The following is a 27931-nucleotide window of genomic DNA, read 5'->3' on the forward strand; positions in this document are numbered from 1 at the left end:
ATATTTTACTTTATTTAAAATTAAGTTTGATAAACTAACATGAGAAAGTTAAAAAGCTTAATCTGTTTCATAATTGAAATTAAACAGTTCTTACTAACTGCAGCTGACTCAGAAAATAAGGTCACCATACCTAGCAGGGTAGTTCTCAACCCCGCTCCATGCCCCGCCCCTTCCAAAGTTTGTGAAGCAGCCCCCTTCCAAAATGATTGACCACCCCTGCTAAAGACTATATGCATTCCACCTCTCCCCGGTAAATGTTTTAGCAGGGTGGCCAGCAGCCCGGCTCATGCCAGGTCCAGGACCTACCCCTGCTGCAGCTCTGCATTTAAAGTGTATTAAGAGCCAAGCGAGCAGGCAGCTTGGTTCAGTCCTGGCTTGCGCCGGGTCCGGGAGCTCAGACCTTCTCTGGACAGGGGCGGCTGCCTCTGTCAGAGGCAACAGGTTCGCGAGGGGAGCTGGTTTTTAAGCTGGCTCCCCTCATGGAACAGCTCCCACCAGCATTCCATACTGCTGCCTGTGATATAAGTGGCCCCCGACTTGCAACGTGATCGGTTCCTGGGGAAGCGTCGCAAGTCAGGGACGTCATAACTCGAACCTGCATTTACAATAAGTGCTGTGTGCCGTTGCAAATGCAGGCCAAGGAAATAAGTCGGAGGTTTTCAGCCCCTTCCGCACTTTCAAAAATGGTCGTGTGTGGGAATCACAACTCAGGCTGTCATAAGGCGGGGGTTTCCAGTATAGAGTGGGAAAAGGCTCCTTGGGAGTAGGACCAGAGCACACTGACTGCCAGCCCCACTGCCTGGGACCACAGAATAGTCAACTAACCCATAAGAATTCATGAGGTTAATTGACTATTCAATTAACCAATATTTGACATCCCTATAGAGGAATTCAACATTATGACTAGCTACACCCTGTGATAAATTCAAGAGTAAGTGAAAAAGGATTGGTGGTTGACATTTGACCAAATGCAAGACCCAATGCTCAAATGACTGGATCAAGGTCAGCATTCAAAAGGAATATGAGAATTGAGACATCAGCAAAAATACCACCATATATTCCCTCACAATGTTTTCATACAATAAAAGATAAATTTAGATACTTGCAAGAGGCAAGAAAAAAATGCTGAATGCAAAAACACAGCAGGAAGCTGATTCAAAACTTGTGTTCAGTAGTAAAAGGAAGAGAATGATAGCTGGGGATAGTGGTAGCTGACATTGGTACCATCTTTAAGGCTTCTACATTAACAAGGCCTTAAAAATACTGAAAAAAGCTTGCTTTAAAAAAAAAGGCATCACCATTTTATACAAGTATGGCTATGGTTAAATGAAAGATCTTACAGCAGTGGTCACCAACCAGTAGATCGGGATCTACTGGTAGATCTTGGAGCCTCTGACAGGTGATCCTGACTGGTTTGGTCAAGAGGCTATCAAGTGCCCGCACTTCAGCTGCCCCTCTCCTGACTGCTATGCATCTCCTGCCCTTTGCCCTGGAGCTGTTCCCCTCAGGAGCTACCTGCCTGCTGGGAAGAACAAGGCAAGGAAGGGGGGTGCTGATATCAGAGTGCCCCCTCTCCCTCTGTATCCTATCTCCACAGAGCAGAGAAGGGGGTACAACAGAGCTTGAGATGGGAGTTTGTTGGCTGCTTTTAGGAGTGGTGCAGGGCTAACGCAGGGGTGAGCCTGCCTTAGCTCTACTGCATCACCACCCAGGAGTCACCTGAGGTTAGCAGTGCCCAGCTGAAGCCCACGTCCTGAAACCCTACCCCAGTCATAAACCCCCTCCTGCGCTATTCCTGAGCACCCCTGCATCCAAATGCCCTGCCAGAGCCTGCACCCAGAACCCTCTCCAACACCCTAACTGCCTGCCTCAAGGTCAGCTCAGAGCCCCTCACACTGCAAATCCATTAATCCAAGACCAGAGCCTGCATCCCAACCCGCTGCCCCTGCCTCGTGAAAGGGAGGGAGGATGGAGGGAGTAGGGGCGGGGTCTCAAAAGAAGTACAAAGGAGGCTGGGCAAGGGTATTTGGGTTTGAGGTAGATCTTGGATTGCACTTAAATTCAAAAATTGATCTCATGCTTTAAAAGGTTGGAGACCACTGTCTTACAGTAATGCAGCTAGCTGCACGCACCTCTAAGCTCTCTAATGTCACTACTCTAAGCAAAGAGAAAGAGCTATCCAATCCATAGGAATCATCTACCCCTAACAAGCAGTATTGACTGTCAGCAGCTCTCCTAATAGTACTTTCAACACCGGTGCTACAGTTTTATCACTCAGTGGGGTGGCCTATTCAAGCCACCAAATGACATAACTTATGTCAAGTTAAACTGTAGTGTAGCCAGAGTTAGTGTTGACCAGATTTGCCCACTGTAAAGAATCCAGAGTAATGAAACTTTCCACTAAGCAGGTGCAACAGAAAAAGGTCATTTTGGAAAGATGAGTGAAAGAAGAAACCTGTGAATGTAATGAGTTCTTCATGGTAATTATGCCCTTATTTATACCTATGAAACCTTAATACCAAAAAACAGTTTTACACAGGGGTGCCACAGTGAACAACAGTGCTGAGTCACAAGAAGGTGTAGAATCTAGTCTACTATTAGCAAAGCCCTGACTACATTTTGTCAGTAGAGTCAGCAAGTATGACTCAGATCTACAAAGACCTGAGTTAGAATCCACCATTTTTATAGTACCCTTTCAGATCAGCATGCAAAAAAACCCACCTTTCAGATCCCTTTGTATAAAGTTATTTGCTGATACAAACTGATGCTGAGATTAGAAACAGACATTACACCCAATTCAAGTTTGCTGTATTAAGAACCCAGAGCAAATGAGTGGATACCATGATCCACTCAAGCCATCTACTTATGGACACAACCTACCCTGCACCTGATTCTAAAGGAGTTTTAAAGAGTGTCAAGTCAGGTAGTTTCCTCACCTTTTCATCAAAAGTTATGACTACTGTAAGGGGTTGGGGAAGTAAACAACACTTAAACTTTGCAACAATCATGGATGTGCAAAGTAGAAGTAACAGCATCAAACCCTAACACTATTTTCAGAAAATAATTTTCCTTCCATACCTATTTAATAGTGTATATAATGGCACCATTTTGAGAAAGAAAAAGAATATTTGGAGAAAAATTCTAACTTCCTTAAAGGAAGAACACAACATGGAATGATCCAAATTTGAGTAAGACACATGATTAGAGTATTAAACTTCTGTGGCAAAAGCAGTCATAGAATGGTCTGCTACATAACCTTAGATAAATCACTCAACTTTAAGCTCTCAGTTTCTCATCTGTACAACAAGGATAAACAATAATGTTCTTCAAAGAGGGGCTCAGAGACTCAGTGGCTGCATAGCAAAGTCAACTGTTCAAATAATATAGCTATAGGTGAAGCGGATGGATACAAAATAAAACTTCTGCATGCACGCAAATCAACCTGCGGAATTTGCTTTGCCAGAACTCAAACTCAAAATACTGTGCCGGGATGATTTTATGCCACGATAGTTTTAATTACACCAAGATGGAGTCAACCCATTCAGGTCTCATGGCGAATGCATGCTGCCAATATAGAGCCCTGTACTACTGGCAAGGTGCACTGTGTGGGGGTTGAAACAAAAGACAGGACAATGTAGCACTTTAAAGACTAACAAGATGGTTTATTAGAGGATGAGCTTTTGTGGGCCAGACCCACTTCTTTCGTGGGACTTCCAAGCGGGTCTGGCCCACGAAAGCTCATCACCTAATAAACCATCTTGTTAGTCTTTAAAGTGCTCCATAGTCCTGTATTTTGTTCCAGCTAGACCAGACTAACACGGCTACATTTCTATCACTATTCTGTGCGGGGGCTGCTCCCTTCCCGGGGTGCCACGCATGGGCCGCAGATAGCAGCGCACAGGCCGAAGGCTGATCTGCTCTGCGCCAGCCGGGGGCAGGCTGCCTGCCTGGCTCGCCCACCCCACGCCGTGCTGAAATCCTGGGGCGGGGGGAAGGCAGCAGCTCGACGCCCCGCTGGGTCAGCCCCTCTCAGAGAGCCCCCCCCCCCCACGCTTTCCCAGCCCGCGGGCGCTCGGAGGGGGAGAGCCGGCGACCCCCCCCGCAGCAGAAGGGCCGGGGCAGGGCCCTTCCGGGCTGCGCTCCGCGGCCAGGCCGGGGCGGAGGGCGGGGCCCCGAGCGGAGTAGGGGGATGGGGGCGGACCCGCGGTCAGGCCCCGGCGGGGGGGGGGGGGGGGGGGAGCTAGGCCTGGCTCCCCACGGCGCCTCCCCCCGCGCGGCAGGGACACGCCAGCCCGCCCCCGCTGCCCCGGGTCTCCCGGCGGGCCGGGCCCCGCCACCCAGCGCCGGGCCTCAGCGCGGCCTGCTGGGCCCGGCGAGGAGGGGGGGGGCTACGAGCCGTTGGCGGGGGGGGGGGGGGCGCGCGGCCGCTTACCCGGCGCTGGGGTCTCCTGCGGGCTCTCGCTCGGGGCCGGCTGCCTCCTGCGCTGCGCTCCCGCTCCCCGCCCAGGCTCACAAGATGGCGGCTCGGGGCGGCCACGTCAGTGTGCCAGGGCGGCGCGGGGCACGACGGGTAAAGCCCGGGGGAGGGCGGGGCGCGTGAGGCGGGTGGGGGAGGGGCAGCGGCGGGCGCAGGCGCAGTGTGGGGAGCCCAGAGGGGATGCGTTGCGGGGCCGTGACGCCCTCCCCTGAGTGACGTGTCTCCCACTCGCCCCAGCCCAGCGCCCGCAGAGCCTGCTCAGGGGGCGGGAGCAGAACAGGGAATCCCCCCCCTGTCGCCCGTTCCCAGACAAGCACAGGCCATCCCGACCCATCCTGGCTGACAGCCCCTGAGGGACCTAACCTCCAACTCGCTCCTTGTGGAACCCTGTGACAGTCCGAACCTTCACCACGTCCTGCAGCGAGGAGTTCCACAGGTGGACGGCGCGCTGATGCGTGAAACCAACAACTTCCTTTGGTTTGTTTTAAACCTCTTCGTTTCCTTTGGGCTACCTCTGCCCTGCAACGCTATTGCGGGATACCGGAGTATCCCCAACTAGCTATCCCGCGCCTTCACAGCAAGCCCGTTCTTTCGGGCTCACTAGTCTGATAGCCCTGTAAACCTCGTTCCACGAGGAATAAGGGGCGTTTCGGAAGTGCCGGGTTATTTCAAAATTTGGTGCTGTGTAGACAGCGCCAAATAACAAAATAAGCTATTTTGAAATAAGGTCATGATAAGATACGCAATCTTATCTTAATAAGCTCAAATTGCTCATCTTACTTCAAACTACGGTGCAGTGTAGACATAGCCTTGGTGACCCTTAGTTCTTATGTTATGGGAACAAGTAAATAACTTTTCCTTATTCAGTTTTTCCACACCAGTCATGATTTTATAGACCTCTGTCATAGCCTCCCTTAGTCTCCTCTTTTTTAAGATGGAAAGTCAAAGTCTTTTAAATCTCTCTTTATACGGGACCCATGCCCAACCCCTAATTATTTTGGTTGCCCTTCTTGAATCTTTTCCAATGACAAGATATCTTTTTTGAGATGAGGTAGTACCTGGAAAAACTTAAAAAACAACAAATAGTCCCGCAGCATCTTCTAACAAAAAGTGTATATGATATCATGAGTATTCGTGGGCACAACCCACTTTGTCAGATGAATGGTGTGTAAGGGGTCCAGTTTTCAAATACCCGGAAGCCCTAATCATTGGCCAGTATATCATTATTCTTACTCTTGATTAGAACTCTTTTCTTATGCCTGTATATTTACCTTCCTCTGGAATTTCCACTACATGCATCTGACAAAGTGGGGCTTCACACAGTTCTTCTTCACACAGCGTGTTGTCAACCTGTGGAACTCCTTGCCAGAGGAGGCTGTGAAGGCTAGGACTATAATAGAGTTTAAAGAGAAGCTGGATAAATTCATGGAGGCTAGGTCCATAAAAGGCTATTAGCCAGGGGATAAAATGGTGTCCTTGGCCTCTGTTTGTCAGAGGCTGGAGAGGGATGGCAGGAGACAAATCGCTTGATCATTGTCTTCGGTCCACCCTCTCTGGGGCACCTGGTGCTGGCCACTGTCGGTAGACAGGATACTGGGCTAGATGGACCTTTGGTCTCACCCAGTACGGCCGTTCTTATGTTCTTATGTTCTTATGGCTTTGCCCACGAAAGCTTATGCTCCAAAAAATCTGTTAGTCTATAAAATGCCATAGGAGTTCTCGTTGTTCTTGCAGATTCAGACTAACACAGCTACCCCTCTGATACTTATCATTATCCTAGGTGCTGTACAAAATGATATGCCTTCCCCCAAAGAGCTTGATGTTCTTGAGTAGCCACTCTTCCATTGAATGAGGAAGGGCTCATCATGGGTTTTACTGTCATACCCATTTATCAATGCTGTCCATACAAAGCATGCTCCTCTTTCCTATATAGACTACTGACAGCAGAGGTGAAAGTAAGTGGGTGCGACCTAGCACACAGCTCCAGAAAGAGCTGGCTGAGCTGCTGCAAAAACCAGTTTGGAGCTATTTAAAGAGGTGGCAGGGACCCGAGTTGCAATAGGGCAGTACCTGTATAAATTTTTAGTTACTTTCACAGATAATTGGCAGGCACCTGTTAATAAGCTTCAAAGTTGTTAGAAGACATGTGCATCCACAAATTATGATTTTCAAACTTTCACAGTTTGGCAAATTCAAAACAGACTTTCATCAAGACAACAAAAGGCATTTCTGCTGCCTCAGGGCTATTTTCCTGCTCAATTTCAACTTCTTACCTTCCCCCTTTTCAGCAGTATAGTGGTTATAAAATGCTATAATTTTTTTAGTGGAGATAGTATGCTTTGTTGAAAGAACTGGTTTTTTTCTAGTTTAAAAACACTCCAAAAACAGAAACCAAGGCAGAAACCAAGGCAGGAACCAAGGCAGAAACCAAGTCTGAAAAAAAACCCTAGAGGTTTTTAAATCTCAGCTTGACAAAGCCTCGGCTAGGTTATTTAGTTGGTCCTACGTTGGGCAGTGGGCTGCACTTGATGACCTCCTGAGGTCTCTACCAGCTCTATGATTCTATGATTTAGGCCAGTGAACCACAGACCGTTGCTGTTGGTATGTTTTGGGTGTCACAGTGGTATTCCTGTTTCCCGCTGCTGCCATGAGATCTGGGCTTGCCAGTTGCAAAAACCGAATGTCAAAGCAGATAAAACAATGAGGAGTTGGCCTAAGTGCCTCGAAGTATGCAGAAAGAATAGGACCAGTGTCAGGCACGGGAACCCCCTGTGAATTGGAATGGCTACTCACAAAAATGCAACATCCTGAGGATCATGGGAGAAGGGGGTAAGGAAGTCGAACAAGTGTGGGGGAGTACAGGTAGGGAGAGGGAAGAGAGATTAACATTGTGGAGCATATCTAAGTGTATCACAGAAGAACTAAATCACAGAGAAAAAGGCATAGCGGTAAAGGAAGCAAAGGGAACATACTTTCCTAATATTATTCATTTAAGTAAACATTTTCTGTAGTTGTGATAGGGATGTTCTGTGGTTCTGAATGGGGTGGAGATATGAGATGGGAGGGGACAGGGTTCTCTATTAAAACATGATCCGTCCATTCTGTATTAAAGCTTGAGAAGGCCTGGGTTAGCCAGCCTCAATTATGTGTGCCACCATGGTTGCAGTTATAAAGATTAAGCACACAGAGAAAGGCAGAAGACTGGAAGTCATGAGATTAGATTACGTTGCTACCTTTGCCACTCTGTCTGTGTCTGACCTTCATCTTCCTGTACCTCAGTTTCTCAGATTACTTACCTATCTCACTTCAAATGATACAAATGACGAAAGTGCTTTAACAGCCTTAGATGGAAGATGCTCTGAACAAGTCTAAAGCAGTAATGCCAACCCATATGTTACAAAATCAGTGCTCCCTCCCCCCCAAAGCTGTTGAGATTGGCTTAAAAATAATGAATTTCTAAAAAAAAAAATCTTTGGGTTTATTTTTATTTATCTTCTGATTTGTAGGTCTTTAAGATTTACAGGTGTCACATTGTCTAGCTTTTTTCTGCAACTGTGAGGCTAGAACCTGATTTTTTAACAAATGAAAGCTAAGATTCTGATGTGCTCACATAAACTCTACTAATTGGGGTTGTTGATTATGGGATTCTCCATAAAAACATGAAAATCGGCAACACTGGTAGGCTACGTCTACACTGGCATGATTTTCTGAAAATGATTTCCGTTAAAAGCATTTTCAGAACAGAGCATCTAGATTGGCAGGATACTTTTCCGCAAAAGCACTTTTTGCGGAAAAGTGTCCGTGGCCAATCTAGAAGCGGTTTTCCGCAAAAAAGCCCTGATCGCCATTTTTGCAATCGGGGCTTTTTTGCAGAAAATACTACTGTGCAGTCTACACTGGCCCTTTTGCGCAAAAGTATTTCGGAAAAAGACTTTTGCCTGAACGGGAGCAGCATAGTATTTCCGCAAGAACACTGACGATCTTACATGAGATCGTCAGTGTTCTTGCGGAAATTCAAGCGGCCAGTGTAGACAGCTGGCAAGTTTTTCCTGCAACTGTCAGTCTAGACACAGCCATAAAGTGGTATTAATCAGAAAGTGAAATAGATCAATCTATGGTTTTATTGACCACGGTGAACGAAGTTCAAGCAAGTTTACAAATTGCACAACTAGAGGAAAACAAAATTTGACTTTCAAAACTCTCTTTAACAACCAAAAGTATTATTAAATAAACATTGAAATCAGTTAATAGCTTAATAGTTTTCCATGTCCTGGGCTGTGAACATGAGAGTAAACTTCAGGGGCATGGGAATGGCATGAGGCAGAGGTGATGAAAATTATTTGATCCTGTTCCCACCACTCTTCATGCTGCAAACATGCTCTTGCTTCTCTATTAAAACTGTGGCTGGCTTCTTGAAAGCCACCCAGCTTCAGGGGTGCTATGCAGAAGGGTTGGAGGCTTTTCCCACCTTCAGGGGCACTGTTTAGTGAGGTTGGAGGGGGGGAGAGGCTATAAAGGAGTCCTGGGCTATATGGATCTTTGGTCTGACCTAGAGTGGTCGTTCTGATGTTCACATACAACCCTAATGTATCTGTCCCTGCTGTAACCCACAAGATGCCACTCCTCTCCTAGTGCTGAGTTAGAACCCAGAGCTATGCCTACACTGCCAGCTTCTTGCGCAATAACTCTTTTGCGCAGGAGTTCTTGTGAAAAAGGTCTTCCACAAAAGCGCATCCACACTACCATGTGTTTTTGTGCAAGAGAGTCCCTGGCAGTGGGGACGCTCTCTTGTGCAAGAAAGCTCTGATGCCCATTTTAGGTGTAGGGGTGTCTTGCACAAGGCAATCAAGTTGCCTGTCTACACTGCCTTCTGGTGGAAGAGCTCTTGCGCAAGAGGGCTTATTCCTTGTGGAGAGAGGAAAAACTCGTACGGAAGAAGCCCTGTTTTCCAACGCTGTACTGTAAATTTACTTGCGCAAGAACGCGTGTGCAGTATAGACACCCGAAGGGCCAGCCCAAGCGATTTTGGTACCCCGGGCCCGGGTGCGCGGCACTGCCCCCAGGCGCATGTCGCATGTGCGGGCCTACCTCTGGGGCGCGGGCCTGCCCCCCCCTAGGGTGCATGGGTCCACCTCCGGGGCGCACGGCGCATGCGCTTCCCAGCCCGCCCCGGCCACCACTGCTGGTGCGCAGCCCGGGGTGGGCCGCACCTGGCTGTGCAGGGCCCTGCGGCCGTGGGGGGAAGGGTGCTGCTGGCCAGCGCTTCAGGGATGGGAGGGGCCGGCGTTGCGGGAGCCGGCCTGATGGCAGCCATTAGGGACACTGTGCGCCCCTTACAGCTGCCATCAGGCACCCCCCATCGGTTGGCGCCCGCGCAGCTGCCCAGCTCACCCACCCCTTAGTCTTGTCCTGGACACCCGGCAAGTTTTTGCACAAGAACAGCTGTTCTTGCGGAAAAAGCCTGCAGTGTAGACATGGCTCAGGAGTTCTGATAGAGTCTCTCTTTCTGTAGAGTTAGTAGCAAAGTAAGAATATATATTAAAATTTTAAACCTAAGTGACTTAAGTGACTTACCACAGCATGTCAGAATGTGTTATTATTAGAGCTGAGTGGGTCTAATGCTGGTCTTATGGGAATTAGATACAGGGCTAACTGCTAAAGTATATGCCAGAAAACTACAGTTTTCAAGTGTCTAAACAACCCTTAGAATCATGGTTAAAGTTGCCCCTTCTCCCCCCACCATGAGAATCTGACATGGTACCCCTACCCACCTTCCCTTAGTATTCCCGTAGTATCCCTCAGTATACCTGGTGGTGGGATTAACTCTCGTGAACAAAAGGTATGTTCTCAGGCTGGCCTAAGGAAAAGAGAAGAACAACAAATGAAAAACGAACAAACAAACAAAAACCAAAACATCCTCCACAATACCGCAGGATTAAAACAAAAGAGAAAGGAGAGGAAACAGAAAAAAATGTTCTGAAACATGGTTATAGGGGACCTCGGGAGGAAAAGGGATCCAGCCTCCAATCCTTCAGAGAAAAGGAAGATCAGGAACCACAGCTATAAATGACCATCTTGTAGCTATTATTTTATTTATTAATAGCACCCACAGTTAACTAGCACTTTTCAGTAATTAGAAGAGGAACAGTCCCTGCCTTAGGGAGCTGACAAAGACACAAAAGATATTTAGACAGAGGTTAGGGAAAGGGGAACAACAAATATGTTTTTTTTTTAAATGCAGATCCACTAAAGACAGCATGCCAGAAATGGGTCTTTCAGAAATACTTCAAGAACAGAATAACAAAGCAACTGTTGCCATGAACAGATTGTTTCACAATTCACATATCAGAGGAAAACTACTAGGTTTGCAGCTGTCTGTCTCAGTGTGTTATGGAGTGTTTGCATAAGTATTGTACTCAGCTTGGGCATGCGTAGTATATTCTGAATTTATTCTTTGAGGGGAGAACTCTTTGTCATCTATCAGATGGCTTTGTGTTTGGAGAAACAGTGTTTAAGAGTCATGTGTTTAAGAGTCTGTTACCAGTAAAGCTGACAATTTAAATGTCATTTCAATTGAAAAAAAAAGAAACATTATTAGGCTAAGAGCCCTGAGTTTCTGGAATAGAATGAAGGTTATAAGTTAGGGCACGTCTACATTGCAGGGCAAAAGTCATATTAAGATACGCAACGACAGCTACGTCAATTGCGTATCTGAAGTTGAAATAGCTTAATTTGGCTTTTAGCGCTGTCTACACAGCAGCAAGTTGACGGAAGAACACTCTTCCTTCAACTTCCCTTACTCCTCGTGAAATGAGGGTTACAGGACTCAGAGTAAGAAGTCCTCCATCACAAAATTATTTTGAAAGGACAGCTTGCTTTGTAGATGCACACTTTGTTATTTTGAAATAACGTCAGTTATTCTAAAATAATGCTGCTGTGTAGATGTGCCCCTAGTGAATCAAATTCAGATTTGGCATAAGTGAGAATAATTCCTATTGAGATCACGACATGGTGATTTGAACCTAAAATGCAGAGTGAAATTTATGAGCTCAGCCAACTACATAAGAAAATAAGAATGGCCATACTGGGTCAGACCAAAGGTCCATCTAGCCCAATATCCTGTCTTCCAACAGTGTCCTACCTTCAGGAATAAGAGATCCTCCGGAAAAGGGCTTTATTCCGGAGGATCGCGCCAGTCTAGACGCTTTTTTCCGGCTTTTCCCCAAGCCGGAAAAAAAGCGGCGGACATGTTTATTTAAATCCCGCGGGGGATATTTAAATACCCCCCGCGGATTTCCCTATTCCAAAGTCTGAAATTAGCATGGCTATTTCGGAATAGGGGCCAGTCTAGACGTAGCCCTAGAGTTCTTTGAGGGGGTCAACAAACATGTGGACAAGGGGGATCTAGTGGATATAGTATACTTAGATTTCCAGAAAGCCTTTGACAAGGTCCTCACCAAAGGCTCTTAAGTAAAGGTAGTTGTCATGGGATAAGAGGGAAGGTCCTTTCATGGATGGATAACTAGTTAAAAAACAGGAAACAAAGGGTAGGAATAAATGGTAAGTGGGGTCCCCTAAAGGTCTGTCCTGGGACCAATCCTATTCAACTTATTTTTTAAAATTATCTAGAGAAAGGGGTAAACAGCAAGGTGGCAAAATTTTTAGAGGATACCAAACTGTTCAAGATAGCTAAGACAGAAGCAGACTGTGCTTCAAAAAGATCTCACTAAACTAAGTGATTGTCAACAAAATGGCAAATGAAATGTAATGTTGATAAATGTAAAGTGATGCACATTGGAAAAAATAATCCCAACTATACATACAATACGATGGGGACTAAGCTAAATTACTCGAGAGAGATCTTGGAGTCATTGTGGATAGTTCTCTGAAAACACCCACTCAGTGTGCAGCAGCAGTTAAAAAAGAAAATGGAATGGTAGGACTCATTTTAAAAGGGATAGAAGAATAAGACAGAATATCTTATTGCCTCTATATAAAACCATGGTAGGCCCACATCTTGAATACTGCGTATAGATGTGGTCGCTCACCTCAAAAAAGGTATCTTAGCATTGGAAAAGGTTCAGAAAAGGGCAACAAAAATGATGCGGGGTTTAGAATGGGTCCCTTATGAAGAGAGATTAAAAATACTTGGACTTTTCAGCTTAGAAAAGAGGAGACCAAGGGGGGATATGACAGAGGTCTATAAAATCATGACTGGTGTGGGGAAAAGTGAATAAGGAAAAGTTATTTACCTGTTCCCATAATATAAGAATTAGCAGGGCTCGACAAACCACTGAATCTACTCGCTCGTGGCAAGTAGATTTCAGCCGGTCACGCCGCGAGCCCCATTCACCAGCGCTTCACGCATGCGCAATGCCGGTCTTGCGCATGCACTGTGCGGGACTGGTGAGTGGCTCTTGCAGGAGTTTGTCCAGCCCTGAGAATTAGGCGTCACCAAATGAAATTAATAGGCAGCAGGTTTAAAACAAACAAAATGAAGTCAGCGCACAGTCAGCTTCATGAGGCGTGCAATTGAAGATTTGTACAGCTTTATCCCCACCTATTTCTTCCTGATGTCATAAAGTACTTTTTCTGGGTGACGCCTAGAATTGCTCACTCACAGTTTGTAGTGCTCAGTTTAACAGTTCAGGAGAGCACCTTATTACAGTAGACAGAGACTGTCACCGGAGACATTCTATGTGTAATGGAGGGAGGTGAGATACCATTCACACAGTGCTGTTTGTTTATATTCTGCAGAGATTCCCGTTTATTTTTTGATTGTAGTGACGTAAACTCATGTAAGTGGTGCCTGCTGGAGGCAGCTTAAACTGAGATGCTGCCTGCACTTCTGATGTCAGGTTTGGAATGTTTCAAGGCAGAGAGCAAAATAAGAAAGAAGGGAATCCTTGAGTTAGGCAACAGTGTGCCATTTCTATGCTTAGCCATTGAGTTAGCCACATAAGAACTGCAGTCCAGTTACAGCATTGTCCTTATTCGTAGCAATGGTACATTGGTGCCTCATGATCAAGGTGCCACTGTACTACTCACTGGGCAAAAGCACAGCAAGGCACAATCCCCGTACCTGTTGCAATCTAAATAGGGAATGGAAACAAAAGAAGGGAGAGGAAATAGGGACACAGAATGACTCACCAAAGGTGACGTGACTTGCCTCAGGTCACACAGCAGGTTATGTTCGGAGCTGGAAATTGCACCCAGCTCTACAGATTGCTATCCAGAGCCCAACCCACTAGACCTCACTGGTCCCATCAGTGCAAATTCTTCATCACCCTCAGCAGTCGACCTAAGCTTTATTCTGGAGGCGCTGTGTGGATCGGTGAGAAAATCTTCAGCACTGTGATTGCTAACAAGGGGCCTAGTGACTGACACCTTGGGGTAGGTTTTGTGAAGAGGCTATTTTTCCACTGGAAACCGGACTGAGATCCATAAATTTACATCACACAGGCTTGGGCTAATCTACAATGTGTTAACTGGGAGAAAACTGACACAGTGCTGTCTCTAGAGATTGCAGGCATCATGAAACTATGTCTTAGAGGTTTGAATTCTCCACTCACACTATGGCAATGTTAACTCTGAAACCTAAAGATGAACACATACACAAAACATTGTTCACTATAAAAACAAAGAATAGTCCTGTGGCACCTTAGGCTGTGTCCAGACTCAGGGGTTTTTTCGAAAAAAGTAGCCTTTTTTCGAAAAAACTTCACCTGCGTCCAGACTCAAGCCGCGTTCTTTCAAAATTAAATCGAAAGAACACGGCTTTTCTTTCAATGGCGGTAAACCTCATTTCACGAGGAAGAACGCCTTCTTTCGAAAGTTCCTCTTTCGAAAGAAGGCGTTCTTCAATGTAAATAGGGCTTCTTCGAAAGAGAGCATCCAGACTCACTGGATGCTTTCTTTCGAAAAAGCAAGCCGCTTTTTCGAAAGTTCAACGTGCAGTCTAGACGCTCTCTTTCGAAAGAGGCCCTTTCGAAAGTATCTTTCGAAAGAGCCTCTTTCGAAAGAGGCTTGCAGTCTAGACATAGCCTTAGAGACTAACAAATATATATACATAGTATTTCCTCAGATGAACTGGAGGCTGGTTTTGCCCACGAAAGCTCATCATACTATATTCATTTTTGTTAGTCTCTATCTAAACAGTGGCACTATTTCGAGATACCGGAAGTATCCTGAAATAGTTATTCCACATCTTTAAATGCACCCATAATTTCGAAATAGATTTTGAAATAAAGGGCATGCTATTTCAGTGTCCCTGTAATCCTTGTTCCATGAGGGTTAAGGGACTTGTCAGAACAGCGCTTTATTTCAAAATTAGATAGAAATAAGATATGCAATTTGCGTAGCTCAAATTGCGTATCTTATTTTGACCAACAGGTCAAACTTGTTGTTTTTAAAGTTACAGACTAACACGGTTACCCCTCTGAGAACTGTTACCTATGTAATTCTTGATCATTCTGACAAAAATGTGTTTTCCCCAGAATCCAAGTTTACCTCCTATACCTTCTCAGTTATTAAAATCCCCAGCTATCCTATAACCAGCCAGCAAAACCTCCAACTTCCCCACTGACAGTTTCTATGGCGCAATTATGCATTCTCCATGGAAAAATCTGTGGTGTGTTAAAAACGGAAAATCTGAGGGCTGCATAAAAATAAATAGAATGTAAACTAATTAATATATAGGCTGTTATACATGTTTATAATTAATGAATTAATTGTCCCCCATTTTAATTTAAGCAAAGCTATTGTCAAGCTTCAAAACTTCTGCTAGAGTGTGTCAGAATTTAGGTTCAGCTCATTTCAAAGCACGCAGAGCATTGTTTAATAGCACAAGTAAATGCTATGTAGTCATTAACTAATGAATCCTCCTCATAATCCTGTATAGGTATTATTCTTCCCATTTACCAGAGGAGAAACAGAGAGTAGAGCAAGTCAGAATCAGAGCTGGGATTAGAGAGCAAGAATTCCCAGATCTGTGCTCAGTCCATTGGACTACACTGCTTCTCAATACCTGCCCCCCAACCCCCCAAAAAAGATCAACATCAGTGAATCAATCAGGTTTTGAACAGGGGAAAATCTATACAGAGCTGGCCTCTAGTCATTCTGAGTCACTAAGGTGTGACGCAAGTTGCAAGTTTTGCCAGGTGACTCATGAAATAGATGCAAAGAGACAGTAACAGAGATGTAGCCCTGTTAGTCTGGTCTTGCTGAAACAAAAGACAGGACTATGCAGCACTTTAAAGACTAACAGGATGGTTTATTAGGTTTATTATTAATAAACCATCCTGTTAGTCTTTAAAGTGTTGCATAGTCCTGTCTTTTGTTTCATGGAAAGAGACAGTTCCTCTTTCTGCAGGCAGAGAGACAACAGAATATGTTTGGTTTCTTTTCTGTTTAGTTTCAGCATTTGAGTTGCATCCAATTAAAATGAATTCCTCTGGGGCAGTTTTGTGTAGACCTTAAGCAAATACATAATGCCTGTGCAACAGGATCAATCGTGATTTCTACAAACCTTTCCATAGTACATTCCCTTTGATGTTGCTTTCCCTGGGGAAATTCATGTGTCAAATTTTCGTGCTAAATAGCATTCTTCTGTATTTGACTTATGGAAAAAATCACTCGCAGCAGCCGAGGTTTCCAAGATGATTACAGGACAGCAGCCCTTGCTTGAGGAACTCCTCTCACTTTAGACCCGGGGTGGGCAAAGGGGCCTTCGTGGGCTGGATCTGGCATACCAAGCGGGTGGATCTGGCCCGCGGATGCTCTGTCACTCTCCAGCCCCCAGGCCAATCAATGCCTGCTGGCGGGAGGAGCGAATGAAGTCTTTTCCTCCCTGCCCCCCACCCTGCCTGCAAGCCCTGCATGCCCCATGTGGGGCAGCATGCAAAGTTTCCTTCTGCCCGGCACGGGGCACATGGCGCTTGCACAGTGGGGGCAGGAAGCGCCTAAAGTCTCCTCCTGCCTGGCAAGGGACGCACAGTGCTTTCACTCTAAGCGCCACACGCCTCTTGCAGGGTGGAGGCAGGGAGCGAGAGACTTTGCGCGTTCCTCCCGCCCCCAGATCCTGATTGGCCTGGGGTTGGGGACAACTAGTGAAGTCTCCTCCCGCTCTGCAAGGGGACGGGTGCCTAGAGGGAACCGCCAGCTGTTCAGAACAGTTGGCAGTTCTCCCCAGGTGAGGGAGGAAGCAGGGGCAAAGACTTCACATACTCCCCCACCCCCAGGCCGATCAGGGTCTGTGGGAGGGGGAGCATGGAAGTGTCCAGGCCCTGCCCCTTCCGGGGTGGCCCAGGGTCACTTCAAAAATTAGTGAAGTGGCCCCTGGTGTAAAATTATTGCCCACTCCTGTTTAGACCAATGACATGGAAAAAAAATCTCAGGCTGGATTCTCTATTGCTCCTTAATTTCTACATTCTAAAGGGACTGGTGATGAATATAGGCTGGGGAAATATACCTGGGTCATCTAAGCAGGCAATTGCTTTCATCGGGGGAGTCTGCAGCCATTGTAAAGCCACTGTAGTCAGTTCTTAGGCTCCCCATGCAGCCTTGGGGTAGGAGATGTTTTGGGGTGTGGTCACAGCACTCTACACTTGGGCTATTCTCTGCTGGCAGATAACCCCTTTAAGGCCATCGCCTATGTGTTTTTTTTATGGCACTTCCAGTAGCTGGCCCCAGAATCATAAAGCTGGAGCGTGTTCCTCTGCAAGGCCCCCAGATCTGGCATGCGTAGAAGAAACTGCAGCAGGGAATCTGGATTCACGTTTTTTATAACGTAATTTAGTGCAAATGAAAATGCAGGCTTGGCAGATCTGGACAGTGAAGCCTTTTTCCTGCAGAGCAGGGGTTATATGGTGACCTCAAGGGGAAGCTTTACTCCACTGATGAAACTGGATGGGAGAACTCTTAGGCCTGGGAAGGGAGCTTGTCTCGCTGCCCTTTCCGTTACTGGCTCCGTGCTTTGATTGATGGCAGAGACGCCAGTGTGTACCACGGGTCTGGAAACTTGTCTGTTCGGACTGTAGCCAACCCAGTCCTTTCATAGGTCAATGGACATCCATCACATGAGAACACTTTTAGTGATGCAGTCACTAACAACGCAGCCTGCAGCTAGGCCGGCATTCTGGGTCTGAAAGCCTGAAGCCTGCAGAGGAAGAAGATGCAGGGAGGGAGCATGAGCAGGCACCCCATTTAGCAATTAATTTTTTGGCAGAGGCTTAGGTGGGGCAGTGTACCTGAGTGCCACCGCGAATCGCCTATACCTGAAAGGCACATCTGTGTAATTACCATTCACCAAAGGCGTCCAGTACTTTACTCCAAGTTTGGCTTTGTGAGGTTAATTATATCAGTGCACCAAAATGCCAGACTGAGCACGTGCGTTGTGAGGAGCAGGCCACAAGGTTTCTTTGGGAAGCAATCACTCCATACAGTTTCAAAATACAGTCTCTGCGGAATCTGTATTTATGGGACCGATATCTGAGCACATATATTTATCTTATGTAGTTGTAATTATTCCCACAATATAAGAACTAGGGGTCACCAAATGAAATGACTAGGCAGCAGGTTTAAAATAAACAAAAGGTACTTTTTCTTTATTCAGTGCACATTCAACCTGTGGAACTCCTTGCCAGAGGATGTTGTGAAGAGTAGGACTTTCACAGGGTTCAAAAAAGAGCTAGATAGATTCATGGAGGTTAGGTCCATCAATGGCTATTAGCCGGCATGGGTAGGAGTGGAGTCCCTAGCCTCTGTCTGTCTGAAAATAGGTGACAGGAGAGGGATCACGTGAGGATTCCCTGTTGTGTTCCCTCCCTCTGGGGCAACTGGTACTGGCCATTGACAGCAGACAGGATACTGGGCTAGATGGACCTTTGGTTAGACCCAGTCTGGTTGTTCTTATGTTCTTATGTTCTTATTGTTGAGTTGATGAGTATTACATTCTAATAAGATACTTGTCTACAAAGGCTTAATCCCGTCTGTTGTTACTGATGGAGATTTCTTTGTCCATTGTCTCACGTTCTTGCTACTGACACATGGGTTTTCTTTTATGTCAGTTTCATATCACTTCTAAAAATGATGTTGAACGCAAACTCTTGCATTTTGGTGCCGGCAAAATTATTCCCAAAGAATATCGGCATCAGGCATGATACCAGCTTGTATAACACTGAAATGACATAAGGTTATTATTTGTATTACCATAGCACCTAGGAGCCATTGTGCTATGCATTATACAAACAAGGAGCCAAAATACAGCCCCTTCCTCTTCCTGAAAAAATGAGGAAGAACGGCTCTTGCACAAGAAGGGGTTTTTGCACAAAAAAGAGCGATCTATACAGCTCCTTTTTGCACAAAAGCCTCTTGCGCAAAAGCGGCTGCTAATTAATTATGCAAATGAAGCCCGGTGATATTCCACGCCGCTCTTCATTTGCATAAGGTTTTCCACAAGAAGGCTACAGTGTAGCTGTAGCTTCTGTGTCAGAGATACGGAAAGTTGTGTTGCTCTCAGCCAGCAGGGGGTTGTTATCTATGAAGCCAAATTAATGGATGTCGCTACTGCCTGAATTTCGACATTCAGGTCCCAATATATCAAGGCACCAGATGGGGCTACTCACCTGCGTAAGGTTAGGCACATGCTTAAGTACCTTGCTGAATGAGGGCCTGGAGGAAGACAAGAAACCTGGTTTTGAATCCAGAGTTTCATCTTCCTGTTAATAAAAGGAAAGGAAGAAAATGTTACCCAACAATGCTAGAGAACTGCAGGGGTAGTCAGAAACGCAGGTGAAAGCAACAGAATTCACTTTACCTGGGAAAATATGCTCAATGACAGCAGGGCAAATCAGGAATAACTCCACTCACTTGAAATACTCACTCAACTTGAAGGGCTAGCTTCTATCCTGCACCGTGATAAGCACTGTGTGCATGTATTCTGACTGATTTAAAAGTTGCCTTGTCCATGATTTAAGGCTGTGCTATGTTATATCAGCTGATGATGGTCCTTACTGATGGATCTGTGGGCATCAGAGAATGAATGCCATGTACACAATGACAATTTCCTGCGGGCGACATATTTTAAAATGGCTCTGATGGGATTATTATGCTTTTTGACTGTTGTTAGCGCCATGTCTCTAATTATACCTACTGTGCAAGTGCTTTTATAACAGACAAGAACAGGGATAGTTGGACCTCAGAAGTTCTGGAGCCAAATTAGCAATTATTATTGCTCAACAGAGCCACAGTAGTGTGTATCTAAGTTCCCTGAAAGCTGTGCGCCTGTGTGGTCGTGCAACTGTTTTCTGAGCTCCGGTGTCTTGCTAAGCCAGCAGCTAAACAGAGCAAGCGGTGGGCTTGAAGCGCCGCAGTGGCATTTCCAAAGAGCAATGCAAGGCGGAGCCCGGGGTCAGATGAAGTCCCCAGCTGATCCCCGGCTCCACGTACGCTGCCCCTATGAAGTGCTGGAGCAGCACTTCAAAGAGCCACTGCAGCATTAACACCTGCGATAAATGTGTTAATTTTTTTAACGTGTTAATCTTGTCCTGCATTAATCTCAGGCGTTAACGCAGGTCAATTAATAGCCTAATTCATACATGGCATATTGTATTGCATTAAGGTCAGATCTTTGCTATGTGGTAGAATTCCGGCTCTTATGAGTCAGAAGTAGCAAGTACTAGCTTGAGCTGTTAGAAAGATTGATGACTCATGTACTCCAAAGGTAGTGTTCATTTTTTTAATTTGATTTCATATTAAATATCGTGAGCATTGCTTCTTGTTAAATATCCCTTGGTTTAATATATTTTCTTCCATACATATGGACTGCTTAATATAGAGAAGTGTGTGTTTTGGTTTGTATTGGTGGTGCACATCCACACACACTACCTCAATATTGGTGGTGCACATACGAAATTTCAACCCACCCAAAAGAAAATTCAGCCCACCCAAGGACAGAAAATGTTAGAGGGAACACTGGTGTGGATTCTTTGTCTCATTTACTATTTATTGGTATATATTTATTCTCACAGCAAAATGACTACACAGGTATTGTACAATTAATTAATAACATAGTACAGTAATTCCTCATTTAACACTATAGAGATGTTTCAGAAAATGATCGTGTTAAGTGAAAACGTGTTACGCGGGGTCAATTTTCCCATTGAAAATAATGGAAAAGGTGGGGGTTGCGTTTCAAGCGGTGGTGTCTGTTGGGACCAGGATATAAGGTTGGGGGAGAAAGGGGACTGGGTTACAGCCAGGAAGGGAGGTGTTTGGCTCTGAGGAAGGGAAGGAGAGGAGAAGGGAGGGGGATTGGGTTGGGAGTATGCCCCTGTGACGGGTCTGCTGGGACCCACACTGTGTCTGGTAAGGGGGGCGTAACCGGAGAACAGCGCGGCGAGCGGCAAACCCTCCTTTGCAGGGAGGTGGGGGAAGCCCCACACAGCCGCTGGCGATGGGTTGGCTGGGAAAACCCAGCTGCTGGCCTGCAAAAGGGGGGTGGAGGAGAGGGGGCAATATGTCCGGCGAGGGGGAGTCAATGGGGAATGGCGCAGTGAGCAGCGAACCCTCCGTTGCTTTGCAGGGATGTGGGGGAAGCCCCGCACAGCTGCCGGCAACGGGCCGGCTGGGGAAACCGTGTTATTCCGGGGACAGTCATGTAATTCAAAAAACGTTCCCTAAAAAAAAATAAAAAATTGAGCTATCGTGAAAACGTGTTAAGTGGGTACATGTTAAATGAGGAATTACTGTACAAGTGTTCTGATTGGTGACTAACTTACATTGGTTGATAATTAAATCACACGGTGTTTTAATATTATGTGCTGCAAAGAGCTGCAGGAGACACATTAAAGAACTGCTTGCATCTCAGCCTGCGTATCGCTGTACGAGAATTTGCCATCCTTACATGGATTAGAACCTCTCTCCACCAGCTGTTTCATTGAAATCAGTGGTACCACAGATTTATCCAATGTGACAATTCTTACGTTGTATTTACGATTTGGGCTGACCTGATTCACTCATCTTTAACATTTTGGTGGGAGTCACCCGATCGGGCCTCATCACATTCTCTTCCCTCCCTTTTTTTAGGGTGCAAGCAGTACATGGTCTTTGAAAACATTCCTGAATGGTTTTTAGTTTTCAGTGCATGATTTTTGGGGAGGAGCTGCTGCAAACAGCTGTAGAACTTGCTTTAATCTCTCTAACTAGAGCCTGTTCTTGAGGTGGAGTTGCTTCCTGGGAACCAGGCACTGATGTCTGGGCTGAGATTTCTGAAAGAGTGATGTGACTGTATGTCATTTATGACCATCTCTGTTCCAGAACCAATGTGTATACCCCGTTTTTTTTTTTTTTTTGTGACGGTATTGCCCGATACGCAGTACCGGCACCTCCAGACACAGTACCAGCACCTCCAGTTAGAGCTCAATTACTTTTCCCCTGGAGTACTGGCACTTTTTTAAACAAAAAAAGCACTGTATATACCAGTGGTCCCCAACATGGTGCCCGCCGGGGCATTTATGTGTGCCCGCCTAGTGACCAGGGCTGGCCTGAGCCATTCTTGCGCCCCGGGCCTTGGGGATGCATGGCCCCCGCCCCAAGTGCGTGGCGCATGTGCAGTGCCACCCCCGGGTGCACAACGCATGAGTGGCCCCCACCCTGGGCGTGCAACGCATGCACGGTGCCACCATGGCTGCGCGGAGCATGCGTGGCTCCACCCCTGGGTACCCAGCAGCCCCAAAAGGTTGGGGACCACTGGTATATACCTTAAATGACACCAATTACATCTAGAAAAATACACAAACTCCCTGTCACTGACTTCTGTTCCAGTGAGAAACTGACTTGCAACACTCCTCAGTAGATCCCTCACTTGCAGCAGGATCAGGAAGATGCCCCCAACATTGCCCATAAAGATCTTTCATGTGCCCTTTTGTATATGCAAAAAATAGCTAAGGCCCAGCTGGGTTTTACTCTGCCCTAAGTGAGAAACTGCCAGTGATATCAGTGAGAATTTTCCTTGCCCACTGAAGTTAATACAGGCAGTCCCTGGGTTACGTACAAGATAGGGACTGTAGGTTTGTTCTTAAGTTGAATTTGTATGTAAGTCGGAACTGGTATATATTGTAGGGGAAACTCTAGCCAAACATTTCTCCAGAGCTCAGTTTTATTCTCCCACACCTCACTTCCCTCAGTCCTTTATTCTCAAGCTGAGATGTCTGCTGAGAAAAGCCGCTCCGCGTCTCCCTGGTCTGCTGGGGGGGGGAGGGGCGGGGGGGGCGGAGGCTAGCTTTGCGACTCCCTGGTCTGCTGGGGGGAAGCAGCTAGTGCGGGGTTGCCTCACCCTGTTTGTAAGTAGGGATCCAATGTAAGTCGGATCCATGTAACCCGGGGACTGCCTGTAGCTATTTCCTTGAGTAAAAACTGAGTTAAGGGTCTTAGTATTTGGTCTTAACACTATCTTTAGTGACGCGCTTCATCTGTTCAAAAGCTCATTGTGCAATTGAGTTTCCAATTTTGTTGGCAAGTGCAGCTCACAAACCTGCTAGCTGAGATTGCTGTTCAGTGCAATTTAAATATAGAGGTGTTAGTGTTAATTGAAGCCAGCATTGATAGGATTCAGGAACTAACACCGGTAGCAGAAACACGTTTCTGTGAAACATCTGTGGTATATGTACAGATTGCCATATTAAAAAAAAAAAGACTGAATGTCCCAGTTAAGTATGTGCAGTTGTAAACATTATGAGCGGAACTAATCTCTCATGTAGCTGCACTGAAGACAGTGTTGGATAGATGGTTATTACAAAGCAACACAATTTATAGCAGCCCCGAGGCTGCTCTGAGTTGTGATGTGGGCTAAGTAGCCCTCTGATATAGCCCAGATTTGGGAAGGTGCAAAGCTGGGTGAAAGACACCTTTGCATCCACATCTTCCACCATCCATTGCACATCAAGTGGAGGAATTGAGCTGTACAGAAACTGAGCCTGAGCATCTTTAAGCTGAGTGCTGTAAATACTCATGCAAACAATTACTTCTGTGTATGGCGTTGTCTTAGGAGCATTCCCACTGAAGGGCATTTCACCACAATAGTAGCTAATTAAGTAAAGGTGGTTGAAAATTTTCCAGTGGAAAGGTCTTCCATCAGAAATGCCATTTTGTGCAAGCCAATGCTTCTTGAAGGAACACATCAATTTCAACGAAATTTGTTTAGGAAAAGAAAAAACAATGAACCCCCCACTTTTTGATAAGATTAAAACATTGAAATTTTCACAATTTTTTGTTTTTATTTCAGCTTGAACAGCAACAACAAAAATTAAAATTGTGGAATTTCCCGTGCAGTGCAAATTCCTGTTCTTGCACATCGCTACTATTCAGAATGGCCAGCATTGCAATGTCATCCCAGGAAAGTTCCTTTCTAGAGCTCTGAGGACAGATGCCACAAATACAAATACTCGCAGTAGTAAAGGTTACCGACAGTAGTAAGCATTTGTAGGATCAGATCCTTAGAAAAAAAATGACTAGCTACTGTCCTCTCATCTCCCCAGTGATCAGACGTCAGAGTGGAATACAGGACATTGTTTTTGAAAGAAGGGACAATACAATGTGATGGACCAGGCATATAGTATAGATGGATCATCATATACTGATGATCAATGCACAGAAGCTGTGCTGAGTGGTATCAGCGAGAACTGAAATAACCCCTTGGCTTACCTCCAAAGAGATGGGAAGATTTTATCATGGAAAGCCATGGCCAAACATGGAGAAGGAAGGCCAAGTTAAAAGAAGAATGGAAGACCTGTGGTGGTCAGTGCAATCTACATGTGGCCTGAAGGACCAATTGGTCATGGTGAGCAAGGTAACTGGCCTCTCATACTGTGATCCTTAAAAATGTCCTTATGCCTTTTTGAGGAATAGAGGCACTAATTCCTGTGTCTTGGCTACTTCCTAACTGGGGTAATTCCCTGCTTCCTGCCTGAAAGCAAACCAGATCCCCGCTTAGCTGAGATTCACTCTGAATTTTAGGTGACAACTCAAATTGGTGACTCTTATTTCAACCAAGTTTGTTCATCCAGCTCTACCAAAGAGAAATTAATTGGCAGTTTCCCACCAGTAAACTTATATCTCACCGTGCAATTTTTATATGAAGATTTCAAATGATATTGGAGATACTAATTAATGAAACCTCACAACACTTCTGAAAGGTATGGCACATGATGGTTATCACAAGACTTTGTCTGTCCTTCGCACCTGTGGGATACTGACAGGGTAATCTTGAGTGGGCTCTGTGGAAGTGAAGCACTGAAAGTGTAAAAAGAGTTGTTTAGTTTAGAAAAGAGAAGACTGAGAGGAGTTTTCAAGTACCAAAAAGGGTATCACAAGGAGGAGGGAGAAAAATTGTTCTCCTTGGCCTCTGAGGACAGGACAAGAAGCAATGGGCTTAAACTGCAGCAAGGGAGGTTTAGGTTGGACATTAGGAAAACTTCTTACCTGTCAGGGTGGTTAAACACTGGAGTAAATTACCTAGGGGGTTTGTGGAATCTCCATCACTGGAGACATGTAAGAGCAGGTTAGACAGACACCTGTCAGGGATGATCTAGTTGGTGCTTGGTCTTGCCATGAGGGTGGGGGACTGGATTCGATGACCTCTTAAGGTTCCTTCCAGTTCTATGATTCTAAGAGCACTTTAATTCTTTTTGTAGGGTAAGCCTTTAATTCTTTGAGTTCCTGTGTCCTCAAGGAGTGGAGGGAAAAAATCAAGAATGGGACAAAGTGCAGAGAATCGCCTCCTTAAGAAGCACAGCGAGTCACTGTCAAGGTAGAAATTAGGCTGATTTACAACATTTCTTTAGCGATTGTACCTTTGATCATATAAGACTGAAATCATGTTAAAGCAGATGATGGCATTCAACAGAAGCTCACGAAAGCACCCCCAGATATAACTCTTCTGATAGTGGTCTTACATGTTGTGATGGGTTTGCTCACCACGCTGGCACCTCCTGCTGGCTGTCCTGGGAATTAGTCTAATTAGCCAGCGCATCCTCATCTGGAGGTGACTCGCTGCCATCACGTCTGCTCCAGGAAGCGTGCTGTCCCACCGAACAGCTCAGAGGGACACAGCCCTGTGGCTGTGTCATGTGCTGTTCCCTCTCCTTCCAGGGGAACTGTACTCCACTGTCTAGCCACTCTCTCAGTTGCAAGTGCAGGCAAAGGAGGGGTGGGGGCTTGCCCAGTACTCAGGGTCCCAACCCAGGGATCCTATAGATTGCAGCCACATGTCATCCCTTCCAGCCCTGCAGTCTAGTTCCCTGGGCCACCTCCCTGCAGCCCCAGCACCTTCTCTGCTCTTATCTCAGGGCCCCAGCATGCCAGTAGTCAGCTAGGAGTTAGTCCTTGCTCCCCTGCTCCTGCCTAGCACGGCTCCATCCTTGGCGCAATCTACCTTCCTCCTGCCAGGCAGCCAGTCCTGCTCCCTCTTCAAGCTCCAGGGAGTGACTGGCCTGTTCTGCCCTTCAGCTCTTCTTATATGGACCTGCTTGGCCCTGATTGGCTGCTCATTGTAATCCTCTCCAGTTGGCTGTCTCCTGCACAGCTTCCCTGGGGTTCTCTCCAATTGGCTGCCTGTTGTGCAGCCTCTCTAGGGATACGTTAGCCCCTTTCAGACCAGTGTCGGGCAGATGCCACCTCACGCATGTATTTAGTTTTCATCCTAAAAGATCCTAAAGCAAATTATAAACTGTATATGAAGCACTCCTCTCATCAGAGAAAGGCAGCCATATCCGAGAAGTGCAGAATACTGTATCCAACTGAAAACACGGGAGGATATAGATTGCCAGATTCAGTTCACCCACTTTGTAATTTGACCAAGATATCGCAGCAAGTGCCCTTACAGAATGTGTCTCTCATTCTCTCTCATTGCCCTTCATTATGCTATCTGATTGCAAAGTAGACAGCTCTGTGTAAAATGCCATAGGCTCTTTAATGACTACATATAGCTACAATCAGAATCAGAGGCCTGGAAGGGACCTCAAGAGGTTTTCTAGTCCAGTTATCTGCATTCAAGGCAGGACTAAGCACTATCAGATGATCCTTGACAGATGTTTGTCTCACTTGCTCTTAAAAATCTCTAATGGGGATTTCACAATGTCCCTAGGCAATTTATGCCAGTACTTAACCACCCTGATGGTCAGGAAGTTTTTCTTACTGTCTCATCTAAATTACCCTTGCTGCCACTTCAGCCCTGTGCTTCTTTTCTTTCCTCCCCCTCCTTGTAACAATTTTTTATGTATTTGAAAACTGTTAGCATGTCCCCTCTGCGTTTCTTTTCTCCAGACTACAGAAACCATTCTTTTTTTCAGTCTTCCCTCAGAGGTCCTGTTTTCTAGCTCTTTAATACATTTTGTTAGTCCTCTTTGGACTTTCCCTAATTTGTTCACATCTTTCCTGAAATGTGGCATCCAGAACTGGACACAGTATTCTAGTTCAGACCTAATCAGAGTGGAATAGAGCGGAAGAATGACTTCTCATGTCTTGCTCACAACACTTCTGCTAATATCTCCCAAGAATGTTTGATTTTTCTGCAACCCTGTTACACTGTTGACTCATATTTAGCTTGTGACCCACTATGACCTCTCGATCCCTTTCTGCAGTACTCCTTCCTAGGCAACCATTTCCTATTTTGTACGTGTGCATGACTGTTCTTTCTGAAGTGAAGTGCTTTGCATCCAGTTTACCTCAGACCATTTCTCCAGTTTGTCCAGATCGTTTTGAATTTTGACCCTATCCTCCAAAGCACTTGCAACCCCTCCCAACTTGGTATCATCCGCAAACTTTATAGGCAGGGCTCAATGATCGTGGCGAAAACCACTCGCCAGCCTCGTACCGCATATGCACGAGACCTGCACTACACATGCACGAGACCCACACTGTGCATGCGCAGACCACCGGTGAACGGGGCGGCTGGCTGAAATCTACTCGCCACGGGCGAGTAGATAAGCGTATTTGTCGAGCCCTGTTTATAGGTGTACTCTCTATGCCATTGTCTATGTAGCTGATGACATTATTGAACAGAATCAGTCTCAGAAATGCGGGACCCCACTTGCTATGCCCTTTCAGCTTGGCTGTGAGCTACTGATAACTACTCTTTGGAAACAGCTTTCTAGCCAGTTATGCCACTGACATTTAGTTGTATTTTTCTAGTTCGTGGAGTTTAAAGTTTCATCTGAAAGACATTACATCCAGTGCCAGAGTGCACTGTTCGGGCTTGTCTTCATTACGCGATGGATCCATCCATTGGTGGTCGATTTATCCCATCTGTTTAGACATGATAAATCAATCTCTGAGTGCTCATTTATGTTAATAACATTTAACATTCTAGTGGTGGGAAGAACACCTCAGCAGTCCAACACTCTGGCATTTAATTTCAAAAAGGGGAATTATGCAAAAATGAGGAGGTTAGTTAAACAG

General features: G+C 45.8%; 1 protein-coding gene and 1 long non-coding RNA gene across 3 annotated transcripts in view; one reads left to right on the top strand and one right to left on the bottom strand.

Annotated features, from left to right (window-relative positions):
• ARF1 (ARF GTPase 1) overlaps positions 1-4577 on the bottom strand; it is a 29554-nt gene extending 24977 nt beyond the window's left edge. The window contains exon 1 of the mRNA XM_075922960.1: positions 4433-4577. The gene's annotated coding sequence lies outside the window, so the exon portion shown is untranslated. The remainder of the gene's footprint in view (positions 1-4432) is intronic.
• An 81-nt stretch (positions 4578-4658) lies between these two features.
• On the top strand, positions 4659-27415 carry LOC142827409 (uncharacterized). Of its 2 annotated transcripts, none has more exons than XR_012902142.1 (3): positions 4659-4954; positions 23760-24669; positions 25168-27415. It is a non-coding gene; the product is annotated as an uncharacterized LOC142827409 (long non-coding RNA). The 2 variants fall into 2 exon arrangements; XR_012902141.1 differs by having other exon boundaries at positions 4692-4954; positions 23760-24323.
• The last annotated feature ends 516 nt before the right edge of the window (positions 27416-27931 follow it).

Source organism: Pelodiscus sinensis, chromosome 2, assembly GCF_049634645.1.
Source record: "Pelodiscus sinensis isolate JC-2024 chromosome 2, ASM4963464v1, whole genome shotgun sequence".
Classification (NCBI taxonomy): Eukaryota; Metazoa; Chordata; order Testudines; family Trionychidae; genus Pelodiscus; species Pelodiscus sinensis.